Raw genomic sequence first — 24,557 nt, forward strand, 5'->3', positions numbered from 1 at the left:
TGGCAATAAAATGAGCTGTGGTTACAAGAAAAGCCAGCCAGGTGCATGCAACGGAGGGAAATGGTGTGTCTGAACGTTATCGGATGAGCCACAAACTTGATACATCACACATCTATGAAATTACATATACTTCTTAATTGGATCATTCCAAATCAAATCAGGAAAACACAACCAGAATTACAGGAAATACTGGGATCTTGGGCAAATTGTCTTCAGTGTCTGCTCTCAGTTATGCTATCTGTAAAACACAATCAATAAATGTAACCATTAAGTAAATGCAAAATGTGATTAGTCCGATTCTTGAACAGAAAAAATTAGGCAGTGACTTGTTCAGAGTTGTGTGTCAGATATCTGCTTTGTGCTACATTACAACTATAATACAATTTCCAAATGCTGAAGAGGCTGGAAAATGGAAGCTGGAAAAACACATTACAGGCACACAAATTGAACCTAGAAAATCCTTCAATTTGCATACGCACAATTATGAGTGGTATCAGCTTTCCCTACACACGTAAACTGAAGTAATAAAATATGTAAAAGCAAACGGTGAGGACTTAAGGAAGCGTGTCTTCACCCATAGGTACGATCCTAACACTGCATATGTAAAAGTTATTCTCTGCCCTTGAATTTTCAGTTACTTTGGCAAAACCCATGGCAGAAGTTTTAAGTGATGCTGCAAGTAGGCACCAAGGAGTACGTTAAGGAAAAGATGGGAAATCACAACTATTTTCCGTGTTGATCAATTTTAAAAGAAAACGGAAGAGGAAAAGCATGAGGAGCAGTAAAGATTCAAAGACTAGCTGGGAAGGATTACTTAGAAGTAGTTCAAAGGTTTGAAATGTTTCATGTCTCCTTCTATCATCACCTGTCCTTTAAAGGGTTAACTCAAACCTTCTTCTGCAAGCTACATAAACTGAGTTCCCTGGAAGGAATCACTAGATGACTACATTGTATTAAGCATTAAAACTTGTAATACAAGACATCTGCTGAAGTTATAAAAATGTCCCGTAGCTCCTTGAATGTGTAAATTTGCTTTGGTCATAATATTACCTAATGCATTTTTCCAATATCAAACACGATTGTGTGAAGTGCTTTGAAATGATAGATGCTATATAAGTGCAAAACATTAATGCAACACACTTTACTTAATTTGGACATGCTATAGTAGGATGTCTCCATTATTGAGACATCTGCTAGGAAACTAATTTGGCCAAATCACCGTAAGTGATAATGACTGCTGTTTAATCAAGACAGTATTAACATAAATTTTAACTTCTGTCAAGCAGCTTAATGGTAAATTACTGAATGTTAAACTGTCATGGAATTTTACACTCTGGTCTTTTAATAAACAACTTCTCAGTTATACTAAAATGTGCGGTGTCTTCAGTGTGCACTCAGAAAGAGCTACATACGGTCAGAAGAGTTTTGAAGTCAAGCAACACAAGACTTGAAACTTTAAACTTAATTTTTGATTTTAAAAAGGGTCAGCACTGGAATGGTCTTCATTTCTGAACTAAATATGAGATCTTTAACAAGAACAGTACATCCAGATGTGTTTATAACTAGAAAGCAATCCGTATTTTAATTAATTTCTGCCTTTGACATTTCTGGCTTGGATGCTTAACCTTGAACAGCTTTTTACATTTTATACAGATAAGAATCAGTGAATTTCTGGCCTTAGCACTGTAAAGATGGCTATAAACACTGTGCCTTTCCAAGACAATCTCAGATTATGTGGTTTTATCCATTACTCGTTGATTTTGCTAATCAGTGCATCCACTTATAAATCTGCCTGAGAGAAATACAGTATTTCTGGCATCCTTACTCAAAACTACTAGGAATTAAAATACTAATGGTGGCGAGCCACCACACTATGCCATCAAGGAGAGGCCTCTCCTGTGCAAAAGCCTAACAATGACAGATACTGCCTTAGTTATTCACTCTTAAAGGAAGGGAAATCCCAGAATTCAATATTAATTATATAATTGACTTGCCTGAAATTTAAACAAAACATAATTTTAAATGAAACATAATTTTAAATTATTCCACAAGTTACTCAGTTAGTGAGCTTGTTACAAGCAGAATAGCACTTATTACAACACACCTGAGAACATACACATCCCTAAGAAAGGGAAGAGAAATAAAGGAGACAAAAACCATCACAGACAGCAGCTCAGCGCCACAAATCATATGTTCTGCATGAAAGGATGACGGTTCAGTTCTAAGGACAAGCATTCTACGGAAGAAGCAAACTAAAAAATAAAAATAAAAATAAAAATAAAAATAAAAATAAAAATAAAAATAAGCAACTGTATTTAGGTTTCCATAAAGCACCAATGTAAGAGACTACTCTCTTAACTATGGATGAAAAAAGCCAACCCCAGCAAGATGTTGGTATCAAACCATATGCTGCTTCTGTTCTCACTCACCTCTAAACAGTAACAAGAAGGGGCAAGTAACTGATCTATGGAAATATTTTATAAACTGAAAGCTCCTTAGTCTTCCAGGCAGCAGAAAATGTAGAGACTGGTATGCGTACTTGAGTTTGAAAGGAAGTGCTGTGCTGCCCACAGGAAGTATCATGCCTTAACATAGGGAAAAAGAGAGCATAACGTTTCTTTCCTATTTCAGAGGAGCAATTAAACATAACACTTCCCCTCCCTACAATGCTAGGATGAAGACTAGATTAGGTTTCTTATTGTGACATGAACACACAAAGTGTCTGTGAGCAGCAGAACGTACATCTGGTTTTGTACCGTGCATGAACACATGCACGAACTGGACATGGGTCCTACATGACTGCAAGAGCACGTGCAAAGGGCTAAAACGATCATTGCTAATGTCACAGTCCCACGTCTTTCATTCACAGAGCTTAGAGAGAGCCAACATTTTCAACACGTTCACTTTATTAAGGCTGAAACCCATAATTAAGTGGGACTCATTCCTTCCACTGTCACTTCATAATCACACCACGCCACCAATGGTCACTCTCTCCCAGTCCCACTCCTCCCACTCTTGATCTGTGCCAGCTGAAATCACGACAGGGGACAAGAAGGCCAAGCTTTTCCACAGGTCTAATTCTCAAAGCAACAGCCACCTTTAGATGGGAGAGAAAAAAAAAAGAAAGAAAGTGTGCTGTTGCTGTGGAAACAAGGCTCAAAAATACTACTAATAGATCAAGCAGCTCTCAGAGGATCAAGCACACTAGCGAACAGTTACTGGAACTTCCTTCAGCACGCAGGAAGGGTTAGAACAGGGAACAGAGTCAGCCCAGATGTCTCCATCATTTCCCTTCTTTTAGGGGATTTGCGCCAGCTTTTCGAGTGAGTCCCTCCCTACACTTGGTGAGGAAAGGTAGCTTGATTTTGAAAACATTTACTATCACTCTGTGGCCTTAAACTGGAAAGAGGATTGCACAGCTTGCTTAAATTCTTGATAGACATATTAATACAGAATCTAGGACAGGGTGTTTAAAAGAGGGCTGCTGAAATTCATGGGCCTGCCCCAAGAGTTTACATGCTGAATTCAGAACTAATGCTGGTGAATGGTAAAAGAGAAAATTAACCTACATCCTAGCACAGTTCTTCGGTTCCTTATTCCCTAAAAGGTGAGAAAGGAATAAATACAATGTGTTCATGTAACTAAAGACTGCATGATGATTAACACACAAAAATGAATCAAGACCACATAGACACTATCAACATCAGACTGCTCTAACTTTTGAATGACTTGACTTTAAAACCATTCTTGTGCATAAATCTTGTTTTGTTCCTCTCTCTATTCCCTTTGAGATCCCTTACCTGCATAACTTGTTCACACCCTACTACACAGGCTCATACAGGCTCGTATAGTTTAATACCAACCAGCAGGGTAGAACACCATAGTTAAACACAGTATTAATGAGAATATCACATACAAAAAAGCCAGCTCCAGGTTTTCAGGACAAAAAGAATTGCCGAGTGTGAAGATTATAACTCCTCATACTATCAAAGAGCAGGTAAAACCAACAACCAGTAGCTATTTGACACTCTGAAACGCTGATTTTGCTAAGACACTTTAAATGTCAGATGGAGATGGCAGGGGATTCCAGCAGGTCAGAAATTTGTTCAGCTTAGCAATGCTACAGTGCTACTGGGCATTAATTCCCCCAACTCTGAATCTTCTACCCTTCCTTCTTATCCCCACAAAACATCTCATATTAAAAGAAACTAGACATTGGCAAGCTAGAAGAATGATTTATTTTACAAGGGTGTTGTGAAGCTTAATTCATGTTTGTAAAGCCCTTTGTATTGTGCCTTTCATCTACTGTGGGAACCTCACAGTATTATCAATAAGGTCTTTTCTACAGTAGAAAGGCTTTGCTAAAATAGCTATACTAGCAAATCTGCCTAGTGAGATGTGGTTTACACAGGCAAAAAGGTTATTTTGCCAGAACAGCTAATACAAATGCCCTAAAAACACATGCTGCACTGGCAGCAGCACATTTGTGGTAGTATCTAACTGGATGGGATATTTTATGGCAACTAAGTTTAATTTCTGCAGGATCTTAACAAAACACAGCTATGCTGGAAACACCTTGAAGAGTAACTCTCATCAGCATATTTTGGAGACTGCAGATAAAGGAAGTGCTTTTACTACTTTCATAATACAAATTCTCTGCATTTGTTTATTCATGTGAATTAGCCAGAAGTAACAGAGCCCTCTGTAAAGAGATCCCCTTAGCAGCAAATGCATTAAGATAAAGCCTTGGTCAGATATATTCTGCCAAATAGAAAAGAATGGAATATTAACGATGCTGGAATGAATGCCTAGAAATGACTCTTATGACGGCAAAGAACACAGATTGTGGTACAAGAAACTAGCTCATGTGTCAATCATTTTTAAATGTGCTATTATTCTTCTTATTTTCTATTCAAAACTCCAGCTTTCTCACTCGAGTTTAGAGCAACATCAAATAGCCAACTGTTATTTGTCTTGTAACAAAGGTGGAGAGGTGCCATCATGCCAGGTTCCCAAATGACTGTTGCCGTTTTCTTTCTAGTCGTGTTTAGTTTTATCCTGAGCTGTTTACTTGGCTAGCCCGTGGCTACCAGCAGTAGTGCATTTACATTCTGCCTTGCAGTGTTTTCACATCTTGCTAGAAGTCTGTAGCAATTCTTAACACAAAACGGCTTGCTTACACAGGGAAAGGAAGCTCACCTGCCTCATCTCTGGAAGGCTTTTCTTCCATAGATAACTGCATTTATTTTCGATGGATGTCTCTACATACCCATCTGCAGAAGCACAGAGTTTTTGAAAACCTACATGCACCACAGTGTAACACTACACAGAGCCATACCTCAAATCTGTGGCTGGTCACAAATTAGCTACATATTTTCCCACAAACTGATGCAGGTCTGACATACTTGGACCTGGAACGGAACTCAAAATTCAAAGACAGAAATTGCCACAGTTAAGAGAAGTAGGAATCTTAACAACATGGAAAATCTGTTTTCCATATGAAAGATGTTTTCATTTCCGAAATGTAAGCAGGTGTATTCAGTTGCTTTCCACTGAAAGGTAAAGCTAAATCTACTTTAAAGCAAAACTAAACATCAAACTCCATCTTCTCTGCTGTTTAGACAAATTAGAAAAATGCTAGCTCCAATACATTAATCAGTAAGGTAATATTTACCAAAATAGCACTGTGGAATCCACAGCCCACATACCAGATCTACTCGATGTGTTGTTCTGTAACACCTAAGAATTATTTATGTGACCTCTGAAACGATAAGCATAATAAAAATTATTGATTTCTGTTACACATTTATCCACAACCTTTACTCATTCACTGATGTACCTGTCTACACTACATGCAGAATAGCACTAACCTAAAAAACAGACTTGTTTCATTTTAAGCCTGGACCAGAACTGACAAGGTTCAAATGAGAGTCAAAGTACATGAAATGTTTTGCAGATTTGCTAAGCTGTAGAACAACGCTGTAGTACTAAGGGCTGGGCTTTCCTGCTTTCAGTTAAGAAGCCCTTTATTGCCATGAGAGCATAAAAAAAGCTGGATTGTGTTTCCTTTTCCCACTTGTATACATTTTGCACGTAAGCGGCTGTTCCTGATCAATTGAGACTTAGATATTAAATGACATGAAAAATTACGTCACAGCTCACTTTCAAAAACTGTAAAGACGTCCCCACTAGCTCTACACCACAGGCCAGACCATACTCCATTTGCTCTACCTACAGCAGCAGCAGCCATGTACCCTTCCATCTTCCATGACATCCTTCCCTGATACCACCAGAAGAAGGTTTACATGAAGATCAAGGGCAGAATAAGGTATTAGACAGTAACTACACTTCCAGCTAGAACAGTTCATTCTTGCCTTTGGAATACTCAGCAGAAGAACTTAACCACCTTTAGAAATAAGGCTGTCCTGCCCCCTTGCTTCTTCCCATTGTAGCCACTTCTCTGTTTTAGCTCCTTCCCTCTCTTACTGCCTTCTTATCCCTGTCTCATTATCATCCTCCTTTGGCTTCTGATCATGCTGACCGATCCTTTGGTTTCTTCCCAGGAACAGAGCTGACAGGGAATTTGAAAGGTTCAATGTCCATTTCTGTATGCCCTGGGTTCCCACTACACAGAACTGCTGCCTTGCTAGCATATCTTGGCACTAAACTTTAGCTAAAACATTGCAGAAAAAGGCTAAGAGCAACTATGTGGAGGCGTAGGGCTCAGGCTGACCCCGGCGGAAGGTCACCTACTGAGAAACGTCCCTCCAGCACTGACAAAGATATCCCACATTTATCATTCTCAAGTTCAAGTACACTTCAAGGCCAACTTTGTGTCTTCCATTTGCGTTTGTTACAAAAGGCACTCTCAGGCTTTGCTTTTGCATTTGGTGTTTATTTGTTGTTGTTGTGGTTGTTCTTACTTTTCTTAAGTTTTATAACTGCTCCAAAGTTTCTGTAGGGGTAAAAGGGAAATTTCCTGGGTTGAAATGACAGTTATTTGGCATTAACAGCTGTGCTGTTCTACACTGAAGCATGAAGCTGCTCCATAAAAGAAATGCACAGTTACAAGCTGAGGAGCCCGCTTCTACTTAGAGACAGCTGAAGCAGCCCTGAATGGCATGGGAAGGCTGAGGCTGCACATTCTCAGCAAGACCTCACAAATAAGCTCAAGGTGTTGCTTTTAACTTTTGATACCCTTCATGATTTAGGTCCTGAACCACTAAGATCAGGAAAGAGTCCAGGATAGGTTAAAGATTTAGTTACTGAAGGGCATTTACATTTCAATGATGAACTTCCTACTTCTAAAAGAACAGAGCTGCACTGACTTCCAGAGCCTGCTAGGACTTACATACTCAGCCTTTACGGGGATGATGGGAGGAAGGATCAATACTGAGGAACAGAAGATTTAGCTGTTAGAGAGACAGTTTTATAGCTCCCAAATCATCTCTATAGATGAAGTATACACCTATAGCTAACTGCACCTAGGGACATGTATGGTAAAGAAACAACACAAGTTGGAAAAAAAAATACACAGAACCGAAGATGCACTAATTTTGCACAGAGCATTGCAGTACAAACAAAAATCCAGAATTTCTCATATGGTTAAAAAAAAAAAAAAAAAAAAGTCCACCACAGATGCATACACTATTTCTCTGAATGTAAAATACAGGCTTCAAATGCACCTACTTTGCAAATTCACATCTTCACATATCTATGAAGGCAGCATGTCAGTCTCTGCTTACATACAAGGTGTCTAAGACAAATCATCAGTCCTAATTGAGGAAGATTATACATACAGTATTTTGAAAACGACTTGCTTTTTGGCCTCTCAAAAACAGCACTGGAATTCCAAACAACCTTCACCTGTTAAAAACCACCACACTTGCATGCAGTTTTGTAATTTCTTTCACAAAGGAAAAGAGCAGTCACTTCATGGCTGAAAACTGGTCAGAAAAAAATATCACCTTACGACTGACCATGCAAAAGACTTTAAATGCAAGTGCATCCGTTGCCAAAATATTAGCGCTCCTAACACCGCATATCCTCAAACATTTTATTCAAAAACAATTATTTCATAAGGTTTCCTTGAAAAAGCTGTAAAACAACCAGAACAAAACTGTATGATGCATGTCACGTTGCTTCTGTCTTTCCAGGATATGTGTGAGAGCCAGTATCTCATGCAGGAATACAGAAGGGTAGCTCCAAACCAGTAAACAAACCCACTGTCTGAAAATCTGTAATGTGATCTTATAATAGCTGATCCTGAATTAATTTTAGAGTCTTAAGATTTGAAGAGGTGAAGGAAAAAAGTCAGTGCTGGGTAAGTTTCACATAATGATCTGAATGCCTCTATTGTCTCTTCGTCATGCTAAACTTTGCTTTGTTGTTGTTTTCATCTTTCCTTTTAAAATAGCCTCCTGCAGCTCTAAGCTAAATATCTTCCTGGAGCTTCTATGTGACAGCTGCAGTATCTTAGCCATCTGTTTAATTTATATTTGCTAATGCAGCTCCTGCTGTTTTCAACTGACAGCTTTTTTCTCTCTTATTACCCCCACACGGGAAATCATTGCACTTGCCAAAGTTTCTCTCTAGTCTCAGATGTCAAATCAAGTCTGGTGACAAAAGGTGATGAATGAGGCCCCTGTGCACCTCTCTTTTGTTTTATTAAAACTTTGAAAATTTTAAATGGACTTTTATGTTAATTTTTTAAAGAAAAAATATTAAAAAAAAAAAAAAAGAAAAAAAAAAAGAAGAAAGGAAGTGGTACAGAAACAAAGAGGAAGACAGTAAAGAGAAATCATACCCTCTTCCTCTCAACATGGCAATTCTGTGGGAAGGTTGAGGCTGAAGTCTCTCCAAAATACTCTCAGAAGCAGATCTGTTCCTTATCCGTTCACTAAAGCCATGCATGATTCACCCTCTTCAGTGAGCTATGCCCACCTAACAAGCTAAGGGTTTGGCTGACCACTGAGCTCCCCTCATGTGCAACCAGCGTGCCTCTTACTTTTTCTGGAGCACTCCGCAGCTCAGACGCTTTCACAAATGAAGGGGAAGCAATGTAGCACCAAAGCCCACATGTTGCAAAGCGAGTACTCAGTGCCATCCTCTAAAGCCTCCTGCAGGAAGGTGCTGGGGCTGCATACTGTGCTACTAAGAGACACTGGATAAAGGCACAAACTTGGCTCCTGAAACAGTAGCCAGCGAGCCTTACATAGCAAGCACTGATGTTACTATCCCTGTAACTCTCTTAGAGAATGTAAAGAGTGTAGCCCTGCTGAAAAGTGACATCAGGTTTAACATAAAACCGAAATTTAACATAGATAACCCTGTGCTGCTTAAAACCCTACCAGCTGAATCATAGAGAACTCTGCAGTCCCTGTTGCAGGTTATGCAACACCACACTAAGTGGTGACCAGCCCCAACCCAGAAACCTTACACACAAAGAGCTGCACGTACCAAGAAAAATATCAACAACAAAAAATCACCTCAACGATAATACAGGCCTGAAAACCTGAAGAGTCACTGCTCATCTTCAGCTGATTACTTGTACTTTATAGCATTTCATAAATAACACTCAAGAAAGCATAAAGTATTAAACTCTAATCTGTTTCTACGTGTATAATGTCCTGAGTCAAAGAAAATTATTCTGTCCCCCATCTACTATACTACCTAGACCAAAATTATCCCTTATAGCAATTCTTCCTTACCTCAAGAAGTGTGTGTGCAGTCTGACAAAGAGCTGTGTAGATGCAGACTGAGCGAAGCTGTTATACCAGATGCAGACTGAGCAAAAACACCAACCTGGGGAGAGAGAAGAAATTTTGGATAAATATGTGTACCTGATGGTGTAAGGCACAACAATGTTTTCTGAACTGGAAACATTCTCTGGCCAGGGCATCTGATCCACTTCAATACCTGAATTACTGCAGTTTCCAGTTCAGGAAATTACAGTAAAGCAGTTCTGATTCTAGTGCTTTGAATTTAATCCACTTTTGCATGCTTGCTGGAGTGCCGGAGGATGCACCTGCCCCTTTGTGACTCTTTTGGACAGAAAAAAATAGGAATAACTGAACTGACTATATATAACTGACTGTTACCCAAAGCTGCAAACATAAAGATTAAAGAAGAACTGTAAATTAAGCACACTGGCCTATTTCTTATTCAGCCAGATTTTTTTTTGTATGTTTTCCCTCTTCCTTCTGGGTTAATGAGAGCTATATCCCAAGCTCCCGAAGGAAAAAGGAGCATCTACCACGTGCTCAGCCTGGCACACCCTACTGTAACTGTTAAATAGAAAGGCTAAGATGGGGACTGGGAAGACCACGTACTTCCCACTGAAAGGAGACAACCAGCGAACACTGAGGTGCTCTCCAAGGCCACCAGAAGATGTCTTGCCCAACACAACACTTTACTTCCTAAGACTCGGCTTAACAAATTTTTCAAAACCATGTGCAGGAAACAAAATTTGGTGTAAGAAGGCAACAGATTTTACAGCTATCAAATGGGGTTAATTTCTTCTTTGTCAACTACCACAGCCCAAGGACAGACCAATATTTTTCTACCCATTAGCAGCAAACACAAGTAAATATTAGCATTGCTTCCCACGGAAGGTTACATTACAGCAGGTACTCTCTTCACTCACATCTCCTTTTGCACATCTTTTCACAATCTGACAACAAAAGCTTATCATAGTCTGCAAGTTAAAAAAAAAAAAAAAAAAGAAAAAGAAAAAGAAAACTTCTTACCAGAAAAAAAAAAAAATCTGCTTTATTTTCACAAAATTCCTCTGTTATCCAACTTCCTAGCACATGCAAACCATGCAGCCTTGTGGATGTTGCTCGAAACAAAAAATAAAAAAGTGCCTTTGCTGTTCATACTGCAGAGATAGATTTCACTAAGAAAAACATACAGCAAAATGAGTAAGTTTGTTTTGAGGATGAAAGGCATTATCCAAGGGTAGATGAATTTTGCAGTAGAGCCAGGCCCAGGATTATCTGCCCTCTCTAAATGTTCTGAACACTGAACATGCCATCAGAAAACATCTGAATTAAACGCTTTGTTCTTAGCCTGGTCAGACTTCGCTTCACCCAAGCATTAACAAATTAAGTCAGCTCTCTGCTACCCAGGATAACAAGGGACTGGAACACCCAAATAATGAGCAAGCCCTGGCCACACAAACCCAGCTGCACAGAGGCTACAGCTCAGAGGCAGCCCAGAATCTGCGCACTGTGCTCTCCAGTGCTGCAGGTTCTGAGAGGTCTCTTACGTGAGGCAGAGGGTCAGCCCCACAACAAAACCCAGCTAACAGACCTCTCAAAGCAGCAAGGATCACAGTGCAGGTAACGTGTTAATCTTTCATCAGCTCCACGTCTCTATGTCTTGCAAGCAGTGGATCCTGGCTGGCTCTGAATGCCCAACTCATCCAAATCCTGCTTCCCAGTGGCCCGTGCTCTGGGAGCACAAGGCAGAGACATCAGCGGTGGCTCTGAATAAAGCTGGCAAAGGTTCAGCAGGTCAATTAGCTCGGGGTGTAAGCCATGCAGGAACAGACGCACCGCTTCCAGGTCCAAGCCTGGGGTCTGTGCATGGATAACCTGCAACCTGAATCATCTACCCAGAGAAAATAAAGCTTTACCTGTAAGAAATAAATGGAGAAAAGGCCAATTTAAGTTCCTATGCAGTAATTCAGAGGTCAAAAGTTAACCTGTCATGCTTGCAAGGGCAACCTGCAACATCCCCCATACATTGTTTAAAGTCCTTTCCTCTCAAGTTCTGCCCGTGTGCATTCCTCTTCACTTCCCAGTATCCTCAGGCATTCCCCAAGTGCCACTTCTGCAAAGTGTATACAGATGAGAGTCTCAAGAAAATCAGACTTAACTCTGTAGTATCTCCAATATATGCAAGTAGTAATATACTTAGCTAAGCAGAACAGTCCATATATATATATATATATCCCTCAAGGCTCCATTTTAGGGCCGGTACTTTTCAATATTTTTATAAACGATCTGGATGTAGGAATAGAGGGTATTTTGAGCAAGTTTGCTGATGACACCAAACTTGGAGGAGTTGTGGACTCAAATGAGGGCGTAAAGGCCTTACAGAGGGATCTGGACAGGTTGGAGAGCTGGGCGATCACCAACCGCATGAAGTTCAATAAGAGCAAGTGCCGGGTCCTGCACCTGGGACGGGGAAACCCTGGCTGCATGTACAGACTGGGCGATGAGACGCTGGAGAGCAGCCTAGAACAGAGGGATCTGGGGGTCGTGGTAGACAGCAAGTTGAATATGAGCCAGCAGTGTGCCCTGGCAGCCAGGAGGGCCAATCGTGTCCTGGGGTGCATCAAGCACAGCATCGCTAGTAGGTCAAGGGAGGTGATTGTCCCGCTCTACTCTGCGCTGGTGCGGCCTCACCTCGAGTACTGTGTGCAGTTCTGGGCACCACAGTATAAAAAGGACATGAAACTGTTGGAAAGTGTCCAGAGGAGGGCTACGAAGATGGTGAAAGGCCTGGAGGGGAAGATGTACGAGGAACGGCTGAGGTCACTGGGCCTGTTCAGCCTGGAGAAGAGGAGGCTGAGGGGAGAGCTCATCACAGTCTACAACTTCCTCGTAAGGGGGTGTCGAGAGGCAGGAGACCTTTTCTCCATTAACACCAGTGACAGGACCCGCGGGAACGGGGTTAAGCTGAGGCAGGGGAAATTTAGGCTGGACGTCAGGAGGGGGTTCTTCACAGAGAGGGTGGTTGCACACTGGAACAGGCTCCCCAGGGAAGTGGTCACTGCACCGAGCCTGTCTGAATTTAAGAAGAGATTGGACTGTGCACTTAGGCACATGGTCTGAACTTTTGGGTAGACCTGTGCGGTGTCAAGAGTTGGACTTGATGATCCTTAAGGGTCCCTTCCAACTCAGGATATTCTATGATTCTCTGATATACATATACATATATATACACACAGAATTTCAAACCCAAAGCATTACAGACCTTAATACTTACTACCATGAACCTTTAATATGAGCTCCAACAAACAGGTCATCATAGCCTTCCTCAAAAAGGCAATGCTAGTTCATTTTCAGCACAGAGGCAACAGCTTTCAACAAATCCCAAAGAATTTTAAAGTTTCACTTGCCAAAAAATGAAGTTCTATTGCTCATCTGCACTTTAGTTGCTCAGATTTAAAATGAAGAGGCAAGTACAGCTGCTCACAGTTGATAAGGCCTCCTGCTACTGGTACTATTTATAAACAAGACCCAGAGTAACAAACCCATGTACTCTAAAAAACTGAAATAACTGTTGGATAAAACACAGAAATAGGAAGATGGGACTAGAAGCTACCTTCTTTACTGGATAAATCTCTCTCCGGTAAGTCAAGGAAGAGCCCATTTTGGTGAAGGTGGTAAAAGATCCATATTCCCTCTGAAAATCAGCCACCAAAGCAGAGAATCTCAAAAACAATTTCTAAGTCAGTACACGATGGCAGCTCCTGACAGGATCTTCTGGGTTCTCATCTGAACGCTGGGGCAAGCACCTCTGCCAAGCCACTAATGCCTTTTGCCTGAGGTCACTGACTCGCTGTTCTGTGTACAGGCTGCTGCTGCCGCCCAGGAGCGGAGGCATGGCAGGATGACGTATGGGAGCACAGCTTTAGTGCTTGTAATTAACCTCACACGATGCCTGATTTGTGGGGTTGTAAAGCATAGATGGAAACACAAGCTTAGGGTCCCAGGAAGGAGCTCTGCAATAATAAGGAACAGGTCATGTGGTGTAAGGGGCAAAAGAGAGCAAAAATGAGAGAAGAAGAGAGAGAGGAGGATGGAACTGCAGCGTGCTTCTGCCTGTGCCCATGCTAGCTTGGCCCAGAGCCGACGTTACTCCTGCAGGTGATGCTCAGCCCGAATGAGTCTGAAAGCCCCAGCCTAAGAGGATGTCACAACCCACATGTACACAGTGATGATGCTACACCGAGATACTGCTTATAGGAGAGGAAACTGCAGCTTGTCCTGCACATATCTGCAAGATGCTATCACTCAGTGCTCAGTCGGTACCCAAAGTGTGTTACAGAGGAGTGTTAACAGGGTCAGGGTACAGTTTCACAAGCAGCATAAACTGATGTTAGTGGCTACTAGCAAAAAAGGTCGATCCACATCCCTGGCTGTTCACAGCACACTGGTCCAAATAAGCGATCCACCAAAAAATGATTAGCAGTCAGTCAGATTTATGAGCCTACACACGCACCCTCCAGCTGCCCGGCTGCAGGAACTGAAGCGAGACAGAAATGCCACAACTGTGGGAGACGAGAGCAACACTGACCTTTCCAGGAGAAGCACGGTCTGAGATCACCTTTCACAAAACAACACCTCTATTGTACAAACGAGAGCAGAAGGCAGGGAATACAACGGCTGGCTAGAGAATATCCTAGACCGTTAGACCATATTCTCCCCAAGCTACTTGTTTTGGGGGGAAATTCTGGTCTTGGACATGCATTTTATTAACTTTGTGAACTCCAGTTTCTTCTATAATGTTACTCTGCTACAAAATATGCTAAGTTTTATTTAAAACAGAAGAAAATACCATTTCCAGTTATCCCTTCCCCTACTTCCATCCTTTTGCTCTACTAACAAATCCAGTCACTGCAGAAGTCCAGTGTTCCAGCTCGGAAAAAGCAAATACAGCCAACAAACAATAACCAGACCGGGCAGCGAGGGGTGTAGGGAACACATTGGTATTGAGTGCTGCAGCTCCGGAACAAGACTAAAGGGCAGGATTTCACAGGGACAAATCCTAAACAGCCCGCAGCTGGCCTAGAGGCACATGCTGTACAACTCGATCTGATTACAAGGGACATCCCTCACGCTGCTCTCAGATCTGACTGTCCCTCACTAGCCTGCTGTTCCTAGTCTTCATGGTAAACCGCCATCAAACACCTACTCAGAAATCCGAGGGTAGAGGGAACGGTATTTATGTTAAAGAGATTAATCCCACTTCTTGTCGTGCTTCCCATGCTATATGCTGGTTTACGGTTTTTCATTTTGATTTTGCGTTCAGTCAGATTTGGGCAAGACAACAGCAATTTCAGTTGCTGTGCATCATGTAAAAAGAACAAAACAAAAATTCTCAGCTCTGAGAATCCAGCGTTCTGCATCTGCAGACAATGCAAACACCAATACTACGTGCATGATGTTTAGGCACAGAATCAATCTCAGACACTGATCAAGGTCATTTTAAGTTTAAAGCATGCAACAGAGTGACTGGGATAAGACTACACACCAACACAGAGTACCTGAAATTGCCATGTTTTTCCAGTCAAACTCTCACGAGTGTTCACCAGTGACTCCAGTCTCCCCATCCCAGATGAGCAGACACACTGCACATCTGAGCCTTTTAACTAGCAGCCACACGGTTTGTGGAGCAGCAGCTCTGCCAGGTGAGGAGAAATGATCTCCTGCTGTGCTGACCTAGCACAGAAACATGTTTTGTCTCGGCTGGAAACTGTTCTTACATAACCGGTGCTCTCAATACACTAGAAAATAGCTTAGATACCCGGTATCACAGATTTTAATATTCTCACTATGGATATGGCATCAAAATCCCCACTGCCTCTCATTCCTCACACACTTAATATGTTGATTGAACTATACACCTGTAATTCAGTTTACATTTTACAGGAGGCAAAAGGTAGAGAGATTCCAGTAAATGACACTTGAGATAAGAGAATGAGTGACTGGAGAGCACAGCACTCATTCTTTGCATATAGCCCAGCCGATACAGGGCTTAGAAATCCACTTGACCAGAACAGGTAGGAAGCTGTGGTGAAAGACAAACTACAATTCATTTTCCAGACTTTAAGGCTGGAACATACAAATGAAGGGCTGTCTTCTTGAGGCTAGGGACAGACGGCTTCAGTCTCCTGCTCTGCTCAGGGCTCTCCCAGCTGCACAGCACAAAGCCGCCTCCTTTCTCACTGCCTCGGCGCTAAGCAGCGGCAGGCAGGAGTGAAACTGAAGCAAATGAGGTCAGTCCCACGTTGTGCTGGCTGGGAAAGCTTAAAACAGAAACCCAGGCACTATTCACTGCGGAAAAGGTGAAGTAAAACATGTAGCAAACAGGAGGAGGTCTAGAGCTCAATCTTCCTCTAGCTGCCTGCACAACAGAGCAGAGCAGCCAGGACAGGAGGCTGTGGGGTGAGACAAGAGAGTGCCAGGCTCTGGCTACTGTCTAGGTGGGAAAGGAGGAGGGAAAGATGATGGCAGGGGAAGTACAGCGGGGAAAGACTGCAGGGAGAAAACAGCACATTTAGGGAAGAGGTAAGCAGTAGGAAGAAAGGGGGAGACAGACAGAAGTCCCAAATAATGCTGGCAAAATGCAGAAAAAAAATTGAATACCCTAATTTCCATTAAGGGACAACTGGAGTGAAACGTGAATAAAAGACGAAAACTGGGATTAGAAATAATAACAGGCTGAAGAACAATCAAGTTATCCAACGAATTTTCCTAGTCTTAGTGCCACAATTCATTTGTTCAATATTTTTCTCCAGAATTATTAAGTTCTCTAAGAGATCTAGCAGTCTTTGTCAAAGACACTGTAATGACAGATAACAAGGAAGCCAGAATAATACATTTGACAAATATATTTTACTTCTGTTCAAACTAGCTGTAGTATTAATTGAGATGTTATTTAAACATATTAAGCAAGAAGTTAGCTAGCAAAATGCTTCTTGGGCTTAATTAGAAATACAAAGCCATTTCACTCCTCTAAGCACAGCAGGAACACCACTAAGATGTTCTTCAGCCTCTCTTTGCTGGGTACAGCATCACTGTCTGCTGCTGTTCCTCATGTTACCGTTTTTACTTAATATAAAAATATCATTTATTTATAACATTAATTTCTAGAGTCAAAGATCCCAGGCATATGGGCACAAAGGGCTTCCTATATCCAAGGGTTCCCCTACTACGTGACAAACTCCTCAGGATCCGTGATGCTCTGTCATGACAGAGCCTGTGGAAGCCTCAACAAATGCACTGACGGGGAATCGCAGAGTCCAATGGAAGGGAACAGCACTGACATTCTGGAACACCTTTTGCTTGCTGTATTTTCAAATCCAACTTACTTTTAAGGCTTAAGGAAGACATTTTAGAAAAACAAGCAATTTGGAAAGCAGGGAATTGAATAAGTAGTTGAGATGGACATGAAATCACATAGTATTTGGTGTTTGTACTATGCTCTTAGCAATTACATTTTGTACAATATAAAGGACAGATCTCAAGCGTTTCAGGCTGTTGCAGAACTAAGAATGAGTGAACTCAAGAACAAAAGAGCCAACACAAGAACTAGACTCCAATAACCAAAAATTAAGGCAAAGTGTAAAATCCTCAAGATTTCCATAGCTGGGGACCTTACAGCACTTTGCCTCTAGAAAAACCTTGACAGTGGTACAATAATAAACTGTGTCAGAAGGAATCAGCCTTCAGAATAGGAAAAGTAACACTGTAAGAGAACTGTATATGCCAGGAAGGATCACTGGATTACAATAGCCACCACCTAAGCACCAATTTCTGAAGTTGGGAGGTATTTCCAGGTATAATATAAAAGTCACCTTTAGTGGTTAATACTACTAACCACGGTATACTCATGAAAATCTCAGAACCCATAAAAGGCCCGAGTGACGGTTTACAGAGGAACAGTTACAGAACTGCTATTTTGCAGCTCTCAATCTAAAAACAGTGGGACATGAACATTTCTTTTCAAAGAATAATTTAACTGAAGGCTGGAATGAATGAAGCAGGGAAGCTACCAGGAGCATCCTGAGAATAAAATTTGTTGTTGTTACAAAGTCAGTGCAATTCTCATGGGGGGAAACAAAAACAAACAAATAGAAAGGGTTTATATTGGTAGGGGGGGAAAGAAGGAGGCATTTCAGAGGGCAAATGGAATCTAAATATATCTGTGTTGAAAACTGGAAGACTTTTTTTCTGAAGTTGAAACCTGTCAAAAATATCCAGAAAAACTTTTGACAATCTCTACAAGTATTAACATAACAATTGTCACAAACAGAGCGGGAGAGAAAGATCAGGGATTTCATTTCATGCAAACTCAAAACCAGGTAGAAGTGTATTTTTTCCATAGAGAAGGCAGCATGTAAATCAAAAAAAAACCAGCAGGGTAACAGAATAAATTGAAATACACAACCCAAGTCTCAGTGCTGATTCTGTTTCAGCTCCCTCAAAATCAAACTGTTAAATAAAACAGATGCTCACCCTTTCCCTACCCCTTATGAATGGTAACATGAAGCTGAGTGCCTATTAGGAAGCTAATCCCAAACCACAGTACCATGCAGTATCCCACAGGACTTCCCCCCTTTTTCCTCTCTGTATCACTTTCTCTCAACTCCATCTGACATGGGTAACATACTTCTGGTAAAAAGCTGCTTCAGCAGTATATTTTTGTAAATATATTTTTTTTGCAGCCAACCAGTTTCAAACCAGAAAACCAAAGTCCTGCTCATTATTTTATGTGACTAAAAATCACAAGTCCACTATGCATGGAATATATTTATATCTATGCCTAATGAGCTTTGAGATAAAACAATATTAGGATCTTTACAATAAATTAACTAAAGAACGGGATGGTATATTCACATATATTTCATATATATAATATTTATTTTTTGTTTTGTATATATTCACACACAGCCATGCCTTTCTGCTGCAGTAATTAGAAAATTCCCTTTTAACACAGCAGTGGCCAAGCTGCTAACCTCTTAGCATTTTGGAAGCAGCTTCCACAAGAGGAAAAGCAACCTTGCAGCAGGAAAACTCCAGCAGGGCGACAAGAGTCAAACAACAACAGGCCAGAGAGCATCAAATGGAAAGTGAACTCTTGTGAAGCTCAGCCATGCAAAAGCTGCTGATGATACTGGGGAAGATGTATTTGTTCAGCAAGTTTAGGAACATACAGAAGGTTATTAATAGTTTGGTATAGAAATATTTTTCACTGCAATGCTTTGAAGAGATACACCGAAAGAAAGAGCTCGCAATCGCTTATTAGCAATAGCACAGCTTTTCAAAAGCACACATAACAAATTTGTACTTATGACCCTAAATTGGAACGCCACCCACTGATGGTGGTGTTCTGTGCTGGTATGGTCCTGACACATCACGTTTTAGCTGAAAGGTCATAAAAATATTTTCCCTCTCCTAACAAGTTAATGTACACGGAATCCTTATAGTTGGAAAAAATGCCTGAATGTAAATTCTACACCATTACTTCCAAAAGTGAAATCCACACACCAACAAACAATGCCGGGTAGTTGCTTCTGCCAAACTATTGGGTGGTCATCAGTCAAAACAACCCCTTCAGTAAACAGGAGAAGCTTAAGCCTTCCGCCATTAACTAAAAATTCTCCCGATGCCTTGTAAAGCCACAGTCATCTTGTATGAAATGTAGTAAGTCACAACAAAATAAATATTTTCGGTGATATTTTAGTGCTATCATTTTGATTTTTCTGCTTTGTAGCCCCATTTCATGCACTTCAGCAGTAACCCCAACACCACATTTCAACCCTGGGCCTGTTAAAATCCATGATGCTCTAATATTTGCTTTAATAAGTACCTTATTCAGGAGACTGTTTTGACACTACCAATAATCCCGTGAGTAGGCAACCAGTGCACATGGGGATTCCTGGACTCACACTAAGCACAGGCTCCTGCTAACTTCAGCATCCCAGCCACAAACCCAGGCAAGTCAGACTGCAGAAATTCCGCTTCTCGCGTGAGGCAGCACTAAAACGAAGTCTAAAAGAAGTATCTCTGAGAGAAAGAGGTTATGCCAGAGCACGCACTATATTGACTCATTCCTTACCTTTCCCTTTTAGTTGCAGAGGTTACCTCACCCCTCAAAACACAGCCGTAAGCAGAAGCAAGAGTCATGTATGAATCTTCTTTCCCTGGGTGCTTTGGGGAAGCAGGAGCACGCGCTCAAGTGAGCATTCATGCCTCAGCCAGCTTGAGGACAAGGCTCTGCACCAAAGTCCTTAAGACCTTCTCACGGCTGCTGATTTCATCCAAGGAACTGAAAAAGCATCTCAGCAGGACACTGCCAGCCTCCTTTTCACTTCCCTCTCTCCGACTGCCAGTCCCTGGCAAGTGAAATGTCAAGAACCAGGCAGGGGCGGTGTTTGGAGAAGGAGGGATAAGAGATTCTCACCATCCATCAACCTCAAAACCTATTCAGCCGACAACTTGAATGGAACTGGCATTTCATTCTCCATGGTAACACGAGATGGAAGGAAAGAGAGAGAGAGAAAGAGAGGACAGACCCAGGAAAATCTGATGCCGAAGAAGCAGGGAAAGTTATAAACTTTGCAACTTCTCTTTGCCGTGCAAGTTGTGCGTAGAAGGGGGAAAAGCCCTTTCCTTGCTCGCACAGCCCCAGGACAAGCGGACCCCCAGTCACGGCGAGGTGCCCCTTCTGTGAGCAGCGTGCCGGTGCGGAGGAGGAAATCCCTTCTGCACAGAAGCTCCCCTTGAACACAGGGAATTAGGGAAAACGGCAGATTATGGATAATTACCCCACAGCGAAGGGAACTGCCTGAAAGGGAAGATATTGTCGCTCCCCGGACAGTACTTCATTGCTACAGATCGAAACCACCGATGCTTACCGAGTGCGTGTGCCATCACCAGCCACAAACTGAAGCGGAGAATTAGCATCAACCCTCTTGCCTGCTTTGAACATTACTTTATTAAGCTGAATTACCTAGATGCACAGAGACACACGGACTATTTCATCTTTTCCAAGGCACACCAAAATTAAGCACGGAAGCAGCTAAACTTAAAACTCGGGCAGCACCTTCGCCGAACTCACAGGAGCTCTGGGTAATTCAATTCCTATTAACATTGCAGGCCTGGCCATCTTCTGAACTTTATTCTGCTATTTTACATTCATAACTTGAGCTGTCACAGCCAGAATGTGCACAACAGGGAAATTACATTTGGATTCATGCACGTTTGTGTTCCAAGCCGGCCCCATGCAGCTACTGAAAGAGTCTCTGGCTAAAGCACTTATGCAAGATAACCAAACAAAGGACTGAAAAGCTCTGCAAATCCTGGCTGCTGCTGCTGCCATCTTATTTCTTTCTCAATTCTTTACACAGATTCTTTCCTGAAGGCCACATTTAAATCTCCCTCCCCCACCCAAGCCCACCACCTCTCAATTTGCAGTTTGTTCTCACTTGGGTTTTGTATCCGGGACAGGCTGTTGTGTGGTACCTTTTAAACCCCTATCTATACAGTCAGCTTTTTGTTAGAGGTGACTTGCAGAGTTGGTTTGAATTCTCCCAGTAGTCATCAGGTGTCAGCAAGTATGTTAAAAATGTGTTTTTTTTTTTTAAGCTATCATTTTTCTTCATTATTCCTATTTCAATTTTGGACATTCACCTTGGAGGTTCTTTCGTAAGTCCTTATTTATCATTCATGACACTGCAATCCATATGGCATGTTAATACACGCCCCTGTCCACAGAACTTCAGCTTTTATCTATCAGCCATGTCGAAGCTGTGTGAATACATTCTTGCTTCTGGAAAATACTTTCATCCTGGGAGAAAATGTGGTTTTCTCCTTTGTCTCCCAAGACTCGGAATCTTGTAAAAAAACAAACGGCAGCCTCAGAGGGAGCAGCCCTAGTCACTTCACTTCTGCAGCCACTTCCTGCTGCTCTCCAACGCATCTTCCTGAGAGCTCCTTCACCTCAGGCAGAGGGGGACATATCTACCTTTTGAAATGTACTTCAGGAGCATGGATGTAGTTTCCTTCTTCCCTCACGACTTTAACAAGAGAAATGAGGCTGTTCCATTCTCTCTCTCCCAGCCAAAGCCAACTGAACTGAGAGTGACACAGCAGCTGCAAGATGTTACTCCCCTACAAATATAAATAGGCAAATAAATGGTGTGAAATGCATCCACACAAACAGATGAATTCAGTTCTTTTCACTCGCTTTTGAAGATAGATGGGAATTCCGAGAAGGCATTTGCATCCTTCTTTTAAAATCTATTCTACCCACATCTATTAAGATGAGGATATATGAGACAAAAAACTTTTAATGTTCCTTTCATAGAACAACCTCAGAGTACTTTGTTATTTTGCTTTGTTAAGGAAGCACGAAAAGAAAGACAGTATTTTTGCCACTTGTCACAAAGCAGCAGCATCTCCCCTGCAGTTGCTGTTCACTGAGTTTCACCTTGATCCTCTTCAAGGTTTGAAAGCATTATTGTTTATCTGTAGCTCAGGGAAGGGATTTTCTTTCTCCCTGAAGCTGACTGTAACATACTTCAAAGACTTGCCGTCTACTAATATCATCCACTTGTCTTGCTGTGATCCAGACTCCACACCAATGGAAAAGGAGAGCTTTCCCAAATCCATTCTAGCAGTGTATTTCAGGCAAGGGGGAAAGATACTACCACAGTGTTACCAATAGTCAGAAATGTGCCAAAAAGCATTCCAAGAGCAAAGAGTCATACCGACCATATTTTTCTACTGCACTTTTTTCTACAATCATGAGAAAGGGAACGTAGATGTGTCTCACCAGCAAGAAACATGTTTTGGAAATGAAATCTCCAATGCATAGACTAAAGCTAGCATCACAAGGCACCCTACAGAGAGGTACTGAAGTGCAGCGAGAAGCATGCCCACACAGAATCAAGGTCTCACCCAGCTTCCTAAGCAGAAGAATAAACAGTACAGTGCGGCCAACATTCAAAGGACTGCCCACCATGTGTGCCTGTCATGCAAGAATAAAAGCTGGAATACAGCAATAGCTTCAGGCTGGCTGAAAACGAAGCCGACTTTGGTTGTGATCGAGTTTGGTGGTCTGCACACAGTCACAAGAGCTGCCATCTCGCCTGGCTGCCATCTCACAGAGCAGCGAGGCAGCAGTGAGCCGCGCTGCTGCGACTGGCTGGCAACACCACGCCACGGCAGCCCACGGTGCACCTGCTCGGGGAACAAACACAGCTTCAGTGGCCACAACTGGGAACCCAGAACCAAATGCATTGCTTTTCCATGCAGGTGTCCACTTGAAAAACCATGGCTACCAAGAAAATTAACAAGAGAAGTGACTACACCCTAACAGTGCTATGATTTAGTGGTGGAACATTTCACTGCAGCTATTCACTGAAGTACCACATTAAAAGAGCAAGATGAGTGTGTATTTAAAAAGTAAATTAATTACAGAATCACAGAATCACAGAATTTTCTAGGTTGGAAGAGACCTCAAGGTCATCGAGTCCAACCTCCAACCTAACGCTAACAGCCCTCCACTAAACCATATCCCTAAGCTCTACATCTAAACGTCTTTTGAAGACTTCCAAGGATGGTGACTCCACCACTTCCCTGGGCAGCCTGTTCCAATGCCTCACAACCCTTTCAGTGAAGAAGTTCTTCCTAACATCTAGCCTAAAACTCCCCTGGCTCAACTTAAACCCATTCCCCCTCGTCCTGTCACCAGGCACGTGGGAGAACAGATCAACCCCCACCTCGCTACAGCCTCCCTTGAGGTACCTATAGAGAGCGATAAGGTCGCCCCTGAGCCTCCTCTTCTCCAGGCTGAACAAGCCCAGCTCCCTCAGCCGCTCCTCGTAGGACTTGTTCTCCAGGCCCCTCACCAGCTTCGTCGCCCTTCTCTGCACCCGCTCAAGCACCTCGATGTCCTTCTTGTAGCGAGGGGCCCAAAACTGAACACAGTACTCGAGGTGCGGCCTCACCAGAGCCGAGTACAGGGGGACGATCACCTCCCTAGCCCTGCTGGTCACGCTGTTCCTGATACAAGCCAGGATGCCGTTGGCCTTCTTGGCCACCTGAGCACACTGCTGGCTCATATTCAGCCGACTGTCCACCATCACTCCCAGGTCCTTCTCTGCCTGGCAGCTTTCCAACCATTCCTCTCCCAGCCTGTAGCTCTGCTTGGGGTTATTGCGCCCCAGGTGCAGGACCCGGCACTTGGCCTTGTTGAACTTCATGCAGTTGACCTCAGCCCATCGGTGCAGCCTATCCAGATCCTCCTGCAGAGCTTTCCTACCCTCAAGCAGATCGACACACGCACCTAACTTGGTGTCATCTGCGAACTTACTGAGGGTGCACTCGATGCCCTCGTCCAGATCATCGATGAAGATATTAAAGAGGACCGGCCCCAGCACCGAGCCCTGGGGGACGCCACTAGTGACTGGCCTCCAACTGGACTTGGCTCCATTCACCACGACTCTTTGGGCCCGGCTATCCAGCCAGTTTCTAACCCAACGAAGCGTGTGCCAGTCCAAGCCAAGAGCAGCCACTTTCTTGAGGAGAATGCTGTGGGAGACGGTGTCAAAAGCCTTGCTGAAGTCAAGGTAGACCACATCCACAGCCTTTCCCTCATCCACCCAGCGCGTCACTCTGTCATAGAAGGAGATCAGGTTCGTCAAGCAGGACCTGCCTTTCATAAAGCCATGCTGACTGGGCCTGATCGCCTGCTTCCCCTTCAAGTGCTGCATGATGACTCTCAGGAGGATCTGCTCCATGAGCTTTCCTGGC

General features: G+C 42.6%; 1 protein-coding gene across 4 annotated transcripts in view; it reads right to left on the reverse strand.

The window, feature by feature from the left end:
- Positions 1 to 24,557, reverse strand: part of NDST2 (N-deacetylase and N-sulfotransferase 2) — a 130,974-nt gene that overhangs the window by 68,824 nt on the left and 37,593 nt on the right. For 3 of the 4 annotated variants that reach the window (XM_082764944.1, XM_082764945.1, XM_082764948.1), the window contains exon 3: positions 9,711 to 9,804. The exons of the other annotated variant lie outside the window; for it this stretch is intronic. The gene's annotated coding sequence lies outside the window, so the exon portion shown is untranslated. The remainder of the gene's footprint in view (positions 1 to 9,710; positions 9,805 to 24,557) is intronic. 4 annotated transcript variants of the gene reach the window in all.

The sequence above is a fragment of the Aythya marila genome (genome assembly GCF_965140915.1).
Source record: "Aythya marila genome assembly, chromosome: 7".
NCBI lineage: Eukaryota > Metazoa > Chordata > Aves > Anseriformes > Anatidae > Aythya > Aythya marila.